This window comes from Lepisosteus platostomus, chromosome 7 (genome assembly GCF_059453375.1).
Source record: "Lepisosteus platostomus isolate fLepPlt1 chromosome 7, fLepPlt1.hap1, whole genome shotgun sequence".
NCBI lineage: Eukaryota > Metazoa > Chordata > Actinopteri > Semionotiformes > Lepisosteidae > Lepisosteus > Lepisosteus platostomus.
This window is the reverse complement of record NC_142617.1, coordinates 30249718-30259907: the sequence shown is the minus strand read 5'-3', so window position 1 is coordinate 30259907 and position 10190 is coordinate 30249718. Positions and strand designations below refer to the sequence as shown.

Below are 10190 nucleotides of genomic sequence, written 5' to 3'. Positions count from 1 at the left end.
TCCATTTGGTTCACAATTAAGGTGTTTTTCTAGCTAATAGAGTGTCCTGATAAGGAACAACTCCCAAAGCTGAGACACATCAGCCACCCTAATGAATGGTCATCTCTGGCGCCTTACTGTCTGGGAGATTCCAAGGGAGAGTCTCATCCCAAGTTGTTTACAACCCTAAGGTCAGAGTGCATTGTTACTCATCCTCAGCCAATCAGGAACTGGTAGGGCAGGGTAACCCCACGTGGGTCTCGGATGCCCATGAAACTTTCAACCAATGAACGACCGTAGTTCCTCCAGGTAAAACAGGGAGCACAGGGCTCCCTCGGGGCTCCTCCTGGACTTTATTTGACTCAGCTCTGACCATCACGTAATGGCCAGTGTTTCCGAGTGCCAGGACTTTCCTTTGTTCTAAGAGTTGAGAACAGAGGTCGCCAGCACGTAACCAAAGGATCCACCCGAGGTTAGCCCAGCAACAAGCCTCGTGAACCCACTGCTAAAGCTCACCTGATCAACAAGTGAACTACGGTCAGAACTGTGGACAGCTGAATCTCAGGATTCAGGACTCACGCTACATCAGGAACAAACCGGTCTTCTTCCTGTCTAAAGAGTGTGACCTGCTTGGACCCACAATCATTTTTCTCATGTGCACAAACTCTGCTAGTAAGTCAGAACTAACTAGCCGGTTTTCAGAGAGCCCACTGCTAGAGCATCGAAGCAGAAATCTCTCCCACTCCTCTCCACTGCTTGGCACCTGGCCAGAGAGCGCAGATTGGACACAGCAACAAGCCTGCCACTGCTTCTTTGTGTCCTCAGGAGATCTGAATCCCCACAGATCAGATGACTATTCAACATTCTGCATCACAGCTCGAGAATTCAATTGTTACCTCAACCCTTGTTGATATCAATTTAATTCCTATGAGTGAGGTACTTGCTTTTGACTATCTGGTGTAGAAGTTGTAATCCAAGTTCATTCACGAAATGGTATAAATGAGTGGTATACTGAATGTATTTCCCTCTTGTTATTTGTAACTCTGTATTCTGCTAACCCTCACTATAATATCTGTTATGTTTATATGCACATTTTATGCATTAATAAATGTATTGTCATGTATTAGTATCCGTGTGTGTGTGTTGTTTGAGTTATCCCACAAGGTTGGTCTTCTAATAGCCATCAAAGAATCATTTTGTGACTTACTGCTACAATTAATAATTGTCCCAGTAAATGCACAAAACCCCTACATTTATTGGTGCCTCGTGAGAGGATGCCTACACAACATACTGTCACATACTGTATTTTTCAAGGCTCGTATCAATGTACCTCACATAAAAAATGGTGTAGAGCTTTATAGGAATTGATCATTCCCTAAGCTGCCATCTCGGATTCCCAGCTGCATCTTTCAATCTTAAATATGTAAGAGGTATACTGCTGAATACATAACATTTTTATTGGAAAAAAGCAGATCTGTAGTTTCCATGTATGCTTTTCATTTTTGTTCCAGCTTTTAAACTACAAAAAGCTTACAGCTGCAAACACACAAGACCAAGAAGATAACAAAATTTTAAAAACAATTTATTCTACTGCAAAGAAAAAAATACTGGTGCAAAACATGTTATTATCATGGAAAGCTGTTTTTTGAAGCAAATAGAAATAATAGACAAGACCAAAAGACATCGATATCAGTATTGTCATGCTGGTGCTGCACATACCATTCTGTGTGCTCATTTAGAACAATCCTTTCGAGCATGTCTAATGTTGTTTTAGTAAAGGACACTTTAGAGATGTAATTTTACATGTTGTTATTTTGCAGGGAAAAAAGTGAAGAAAACGAAAATGGTTTCTTGATCATTCAGACCAGGTAGTATTAGCCATGGTGAAATAAATGTTTTTAATTAGAAAGAATATTATGATATGATATTATGAATGTTATGATCATCTGTTACCATCGAGAACAGTATATGTTCCTCCATAATGTGTGGTTTACAAATAAAAACATTTGAAGTATTGGGAAGTTTTCATTACCTTATTTCCCATCATTTCCCAATAATTAACTTTTAAAGTGATATGCTTTACTTTTTTTAACATAGGGATATGAGCAAATAAGGATTTCCAGGATATGATACTAATAATCTTCTAATTGTCAATACTTGTAATTGTAGCCGTGTTATTACTACCAGATGTCTATCAGGAATATACTCAGAAACTCAAAATAAAATATCAAGGTGTGTGAAAATTACATACATAGTCAATTACATCTAAATATCATTATTCCTCCACTGGTGTTTTTTTTCCCAATCACATCAGAAACATTGATTAGCTGTTCACTTAGTCAGACCCATCTTGGGAAAAGCAAAACAGCTGATGCAATTGTCAGAGTAAGAACATTTGGGTGTGAAAGAACAGGGACTATGTTGACTGTAAGTTTGCATTGAATGGCTTGTGTGCACCTAAGGATTGAACTCTTTTTGTGGGGTAAGTATAATCTTGATAGGAAACCTAATCTTTATGTGTCCAGAAGAAAGTGTTTAACCAGTGCATGCTCACTGTGCAAACATGGATTTTATTATTTTTCTATTCCATTGTTTTTATGCAAAAAAAATGATGAAACCTATTTTGTTGCATCTTTAAACAGGTAAACACTAGTGATAATAAAGTGGGGCAAATAAACAGCCCAGTTGCTTTATTTATTTTACAGTTTTTCAAAACATGATTACAACAAAATAAATCCTATTCAGACTCAGCAGGTTTAGTGGAACTTCTTTGTTTGAAACTACAAGCTCTGAACAATATCCAAGTATGATAAAAGACTACTTGATAGAAGCGATTTAACCTGGTCGTGGGCCCTGGTGCTATGGGTCTACTTGTGGCACTTTTCCAAATCCGTAAAATCACCACAATTCAGTTCTCTCCCGACTGACATGACCAAATTACACAGGTTGAAAACCAAAGGGGTAGGCACTCCCAACATGGACTTGCGAGATAAACAATCAGCATAACGAATGGCTAAATGCATATTGAGTAAAACCAATGAACTTCACCAAAACAGCATATCCAGGTCTACATCAAGCTATAGCCTATCAACTGATTATTTCTCATTAACAATGCATGGGGAAAACACACTGCACTACTGTTCCAACATAGGCGACAATAAAGAATAGTAAAATGTCTTACCTTTAGAAATCTTTTTCTTCTACTTTTCTTGGCTGAAAAGTCTTTAATAATGTCCTTAAAATCCAAGCTTCTTAAAATGTCACTCGTAAGGTGGCTCACTCTTTCCTGAGTAGATTGCAGTCTATTTTTCACAATAGAGAATTTAGAAAAAGGCTGCTCTTCACTAGCATTGATCACTGGCAAAGTGGAGAAAAGACATAGCGCAACATTGAAGTGTCAACATTGGGGAAAACAGTCTGAAGTTGTCTTCCCCTTATATGTTTGAGGTGTTCAGTTGCAGATGGGTTCAGGCCCTCCTTAATGATTAAACACTTCCATCAGAGGGAAAGTAACAGAGCCACTCTCTGGTTTGATATTCACTGTTGTCTAGTTTGTGACTGAAGAAAGTTTTAGATAAAAATCGCCTCTGTTGCTTGTACTGGTGCTCTGAGGCACAGAAGTCAGCTTCTTTATTTTGACAGGATTCGGGTCCTTTTTTGGCCCAGTGCACACGCACGCTGTCGTCAGTCTTACTTCCCTACCGATCTGGGTCAGTGCTGTAAGGATCATCAGTGTTGATGCTGCCATCGGGGTGTTCAGCATTTAGTGGCTCCAGGGCGATGCCAATGCTGTCTTCTGTTGACCACATCACTGGGGCAGATGCAGCATTGGTGGATAGAAGCCTCATCGTAGTTGTTACTCCATCTCTGGTCTCATCAGATGCCACAGTATTAGTTGCTGACGAAGATATTAGCGGTTGGTCTAAGGCTAACAATACGTCTTGGTTAGAGCTAACTGGTGGGCTAACTGATGTGGCTAATAAATCAGACACTCACCCTTGTCTTGGTTAGATGGTGGTAGAGTTAAAAATCCTATTTTGGGGGGATCTTTTTTATCAACACCTGCTCTAGTATCTCTCTTTCTCCTTGCGATTTCCATTGTTGTGCACCGCTCTCATACCTCCAAAACTCTTATATCTTGCTAAATACCTCTATGGTAACGTTTCATAAACAGTCCAGAGTGTATCTAATACAGCGGCCAATTGGCATTAGGGTGGATCTTTTGAAGACAATCAATAGCCACGGATATGTGACATAAAAAAAGGTGTAAAGAAAAATTTGGTGGATTTTTTTTTAAATTTTAAACCTGGCCAATGAGTGGCCCTGGATCATTTGGGATACTTTATTATTATTATTATTATTATTATTATTATTATTATTATTATTATTATTACCTTGTAGCTTGATTTTGTCAGATCTCAGAAGCTTAATACTGAAAGCCTGTGCCTGGTTAGCTGCTGAAGTGGTACTAGTGAAACACTAGGTGACACTCTTCCTCAGGATCAGAATTTCCTGACTGAGCTTAAGACTGAAAGAACTAAGGTTCTTATTACTCTTTCATTAAAGATCTTATGGCACCGTTTATAAGACTTTATCCTGGCATCCTGGATATATTCCAATCTGGGACATAGTTATGCCTACCAAAATTTCCTCCTCTGTACAGTATATTACATCTGCTAGTTAATAATGGATACTGTGTCATCTAGATGGGTGCTGTACTTCAGTGCTGAATAAAGTGTATAGGAAGTATTCTGTATATAGTGTGCTTTGTTTTCCCTTTTGATAAAAAGCACTATATTTATGTTGTTTATTTATTGTTATCAGTTAATATTGCTGACAATAGTACTTACAGTTGTGAGTATTATATTTAAACCAATGTAGAAGGATAAAAAATATCAACATCTGTTAACATGCAAAAGATTAATTATGCAATACTTTAATTTCATGACATTCCTCATTCTGTGACTAGGCTATTTGATTATACTGACTATAAGTAGGTGCAAGAAAATGCTATCTAGTGTATTCTCTATGTAAGGTTCTGGCCTGTGTTAAACACTTAATAATACAACGTTTCTTCAATGTGTGAATGTTAAAGTGGTTTATTAGCTAGGTTAGTGCTTTTCAGTTATGTTTATCACAGGCCATTACCAGACAGATTTTGCCATTAAGTTTTCAATAGTGCATTTGCATGACTGCCAATGTTGATTAGGAATTAGAATGGACAGGAAGAGGTTGAAGTCCAATCTGTACAGTGTTTTCAAACAGCTGGGCCCACTAATGAAATAAGTGTAACAATGGCTGGAGAAGGATGGGATAGATCTACCAAAAATGACAGGCAAGTAATTCCCATGACCTCTTTCATTTCACTGGAATTCCACATTCATTCCAGTCTACTTTCTAACATCTACATGGAAAGTCACAACTCACCCCCACCTCTCCCTAGAGTCAACATTGCTCCCTTCCTAATATCACATTGAAAATGAATAATAATTAGCAGTGTGCATAAATGAGTTTAAATGCAATAAAATGATCTGCACATGCCAAATCATGCTCCTTGCACATTTTAATGGATTTTGGCTCATCACAACATATTTAAAATGCATACAGGAGAATCAAAATGTGTAAATGAGCTTGAATGTTAGGTTAAACTAATCCACCCATGATAGTAGAAAATACTCAATATAAGAAACTGACAAAGCTGAGGTATTTTGAATGTCAGGTGGTTTTACTTGATTGTTCTCCACTACAGAAATACAATTTTAACATTCAAATTGCATTTAAATTTAACAGATTATTGTACTTCAATTAAAATATGGTTCTATTTAAGCATTGAACATTTTGCTATATACAGTACTGTATTTTAGTAGAATAACATTTAGAACAAATTTCATTAAGCATTTTTAGTAAACAACGTGCATGAAGCTAAGAAAACTACTCAACCTAGTGTAGCAAAAAATGGATTTAAATAAGCATTTCAATACAGTTTAAATAATCTTAGAAAATGAGCAGATATTCCCATTTTTTCACATAAAGTTAAAAAGCTGCACAGTAGATTCACTTTTTAAATTGTTACGAGATACATAATTATACTTCAGTGTATTTTGAGTGAACATTTGAAGAATAATGCTGAGGTGGTACAGTAATACTGTGGTACTGTAGAGAGCTTAAAAAACACCATAAAGTTGGCAAATTGTATGACATGCCTCCACAGAAACAAAACATAATAATAATAATAATAATAATAATAATAAGAAGAAGAAGAAGAAGAAGAAGAAGAAGAAGAAGAAGAAGAAGAATGAAAGGTTTGTGTAATAGACATCTGGAATGAAAAATGAACAATATTTCTCAGAGAATAGCAAGAATTGAATCATAGACATCCACTTGCTATGGATAGCTATGATTATAAAGTGTAATTGACATTTTATGCAGTCACAGCTGGGTGGATCAGAGAATGTAGTGGCAACAGTGCTGCTACAAAATGACTGAAATCTCTGATAAAATTGATTGTGGATGATCAAATGGGAAGAAATAATGTAATTCATGTTCAGATATCAGCATGGCTTTGGGATTAATGGATAGATTCATATGTATATTGTCTGACAGCTGTGTCCCTGTTTATAGTAGTAGTTACCTGCTGTGCTGTAGGCCAAAAGGAATAGACTGCAGGGGTATGTACAGTATGTGTGGCAGAGAACAGGGTCTTGTTTACAACTTGACTTGATTGCTTTGTCTTGATCTTAAATGCACAATCATTGGTATTTTTAAGGTGATTGTGAAAATCAATGTGCATATTCAGATTCAGATTAATTTTTATCGAAACCCCAAAGAACTTGCAGGTATTATTAAGAAAACGCTATAGTATATCACAAAAAGATTGTCTATGCTGTATGGCTATTCAGAGAATACAGTATTTGGTGATGAATTTTGATTCTGAATTATTCTGAACTGAATGAATAATACTAAAATGTAATTAATGAGAATTTTTTGTTTTTCTTTTTGTTTTTATTCTGATTTGCAAAATCAATTAATTTGACAGTGATACCATTTTGGCCACACAATAATAAGTGATACTAAGGGTGCAAGGTATGATTTTTATATATGAAATGAAAGATTTAATATACCGAATTTCCAACACCTCATTATAAGTCCATCCATCCATTTTCATTAAATAATTCATTAAAAATGTAATGTCTAAAATATTTTTACACATTTTAGCCTGCATAAAATGAAAACAGTTCAAGTAGGTAGCTGTGTCAGCATGCGTAGGCTGCAAAGGAAGAAGTTAAAGGTTTGTTCAATGCTGAGAAGAGAAGAAAGGAAACACAACGTTTTGGCTGTGGAGCCTTCTTCGGGTGTGAGAAAGACAGGGAAGTCAGCAGAGATTATATAGCATGGGAGCACAAAAACTGGGGTATGGAGGAGACAGGAGTAGGGGGGAGACAGAGTGGGCACTCAGAAGGTGCAAAATCGAGAAAGTTGAAGAGAGGTGTGAAGACGAAACCTGCAAATGAATAGAGAGGATTAGAAGGAAACGAGTCTGTCGTTGAGAGAAGGGGGAAGGTGTGAACCATGTTTCAGGATAATTTTGGTCTTAGATGTCTTTTTGCTATAGCAGTTAAGAAAATATTCTTTGTGAACGCAGATGAAGATCAGAGTGTGATCATGGCCATTGGAAGTAAAATGAGAACCTATAGGCTTGGAGAAATCTTTGATTTTCACAGCCCTAACATGTTCTCTGAAGTGTCCCCGAGTCTCCTTCCTGTTTCCCCAATGGAGATATCTGGGCATTTTTTGCAAGAGATGTGGTCAATAAGGTTGCTCAAGGTACAAGATGTCATCTGAGTGATCTGGAATTGTCCTGAGGGGGCTTTAATGAGCGTGGTGTTAGATATGTATTTGGAGGTGATGTAGTGAGTTCTGTTACAGGGGAAAGTGCCTGGTGTGGATGATTGCTGAGGGCATTCAAGGGAGCTGATCCTAAGGTGTCTGTTGATGCCCATCCACTTTGTTTTCTTAGTGTTGACCTGGAATCCAATTTTCTCTGTGGCAGTGTTTAAACGGTTAGTCTTTAGTTTTGTTTGTTAAAACGTACATGATAGTAAACAGAGGTTATCAGCATGTGCAAGGTTGTGAGTGAAATCTGCACCCTTCATCTAGTCCCCACAGTTGCCACTGCCATTGCTCATCCTCCTGAGCTTTCCCTGAGCTCAGCGGATGGCTTGTAAATCTGCAAGTGGTTGGTCTTGTCACACAGACCTCTGTTTGTCCCTATCTTAAACACACCAATCTGCTAGCATCTCTCCCTGCACTCAAATTAATTTTTACTGCTGCACCTTTTCTCCAAACTAGATACACTTTTCACATGTCATGGGAAACAACCTGCTCACCAGAGTTCTCATGTCACCCATCCTGATGTGCCTCTCCACAGAGATCCAGCAAAATCAAAGCAAAATCAGGTGTGGGTATCTAGTTCACAGTTGGTACTGTCCCCTGTGCACACAGCGCATTTACCGCATTCTTGCAGGCATATCTTATCATTATCAGCTGTCCTGCAGTGACTCCAATTGAGATAACATCTCATCTGTATTTTTCAATCCGTATAGTTGCTTTTGTGGAGACTTTTTTTGGAGCCAGACTTCACATTACTCAAAACAATATTCTTCAAGCTAACCATCCCAAGCTCTCCACTATCACTGCTCAGCCCAGAAATGTTTCTTACCTCTTTTTAATTTGCTCTTCAATATGTATTCTCTTTCATATTCTATTTGAACTTCATAACCTTAGAATTCTGCTTTGGTTTTATGGGGTCACATTTGCTTATTCTCAGAGTTTTCTAGCCAGGCAAATTAAACCAATAAAATGAGCTAATTCCAATTACTCCTCTACTCTGCCTCAGTCAGGGTTTGTTCGAATTACTGAAACATGGTGGAGGCTAGTATTGGCTTGTTTTTCTTCTTGAAGTACTGTCACCTTGTTGTGTTTGCCAGTATTTTGTAAGGATTAAAGACTTCTGCAAAATATGAAGAAATGTGCCACTCTTATACATCATGTACAATAAACACTTTTAACTTATACATAAATTCACATAAAACGCTAGTCTACTGTATTTCCCCATTTTTGTATGACTTAAAAGACTCAACAAAATTGACAAAAGTGTTTAAGAAAAAAAGGTGAAAGGAATCTTCTAGTTTTCGTCCAAACACTCAGATACCCTCGAGACAACGATGTAAACTTATGTAAAGTCTTATGTAGACTTATGTAAAGGGCACTGTTGCAAGACATACAGTATATATCTTGCTTTTCTTTTAAACTAAACAGAAAAGGTTGACATCTGTAATTCAGAGAATGCAACATATGGCAAATCCACTTTATTGTAAACCAGATCAGCACCATGCACAGATATTATAATTCAACCATGTTTTTATTTCTCACAGACAGCTTCACCATAAGAATGGTAATTGTTTCTTTGAAGGAAGATGGTCTCCCTGAAGACAAGTGAACAAGTGGCTCATCACAGCACACACAGATGGTTGGGTTTATATCATCTGCTGAAGAGAATATATAAAAGGAAGTCTGGCCCCTTCAGAGGCCTAAGGGTTAGATTGGCACAAGTAGCCTATTGTCATGGCGGCCGACTACCATTGCTCATTGTAGGACAGAGAAAAGAGAGAAGTGTGCCTTGGGCCACAAACAGCCTCAGTGTGACATATTGAGCACCCCCATGGATACACTCAAACACAAGGCACAGAGAATACTGTAGGTCTCTGGATCTCACTTAGTCTCAGCAGTATCATCTTGATGTACCTTTGTGCCTTTGTTTTTAAACTGTGGTTGTTACAGCAATAGCATTATGGATACTAACCTGTTTGGATACTGATTCTAACTTCTTGCTTTCACATTCTTTGAGCCTTGTTTTGAGAAAGGATTGAATAAAAACATATTGATGACAAGGAGTGAGTATTTTCTCATATTCTTCTAATGTCTGTTTTGTCTTAAGGTTTTAATTAGAACCAATATACTGTATTGTTAAAGCTATTTACTTCAGACAAACCGAATTCTCTTGAAATGGAGTGCTAATGTTTAATTAGACAATGCAAGAGTTTTTTGTTTAAATAAATTTAACTTTAATTAACTTGAAATTTGATAAATCACTGTTGTTTTTACGGTTACAACATATTTAATATGTACATGTTACAGTATATACAGTATAA

The 10190-nt window shown here is 37.2% G+C and overlaps 1 long non-coding RNA gene across 1 annotated transcript; it reads left to right on the top strand.

The window, feature by feature from the left end:
- Positions 1-8262: 8262 nt before the first annotated feature.
- On the top strand, positions 8263-9929 carry LOC148658512 (uncharacterized). The gene is made up of 2 exons (XR_015940561.1): positions 8263-8437; positions 9414-9929. It is a non-coding gene; the product is annotated as an uncharacterized LOC148658512 (long non-coding RNA).
- Positions 9930-10190: the final 261 nt, after the last annotated feature.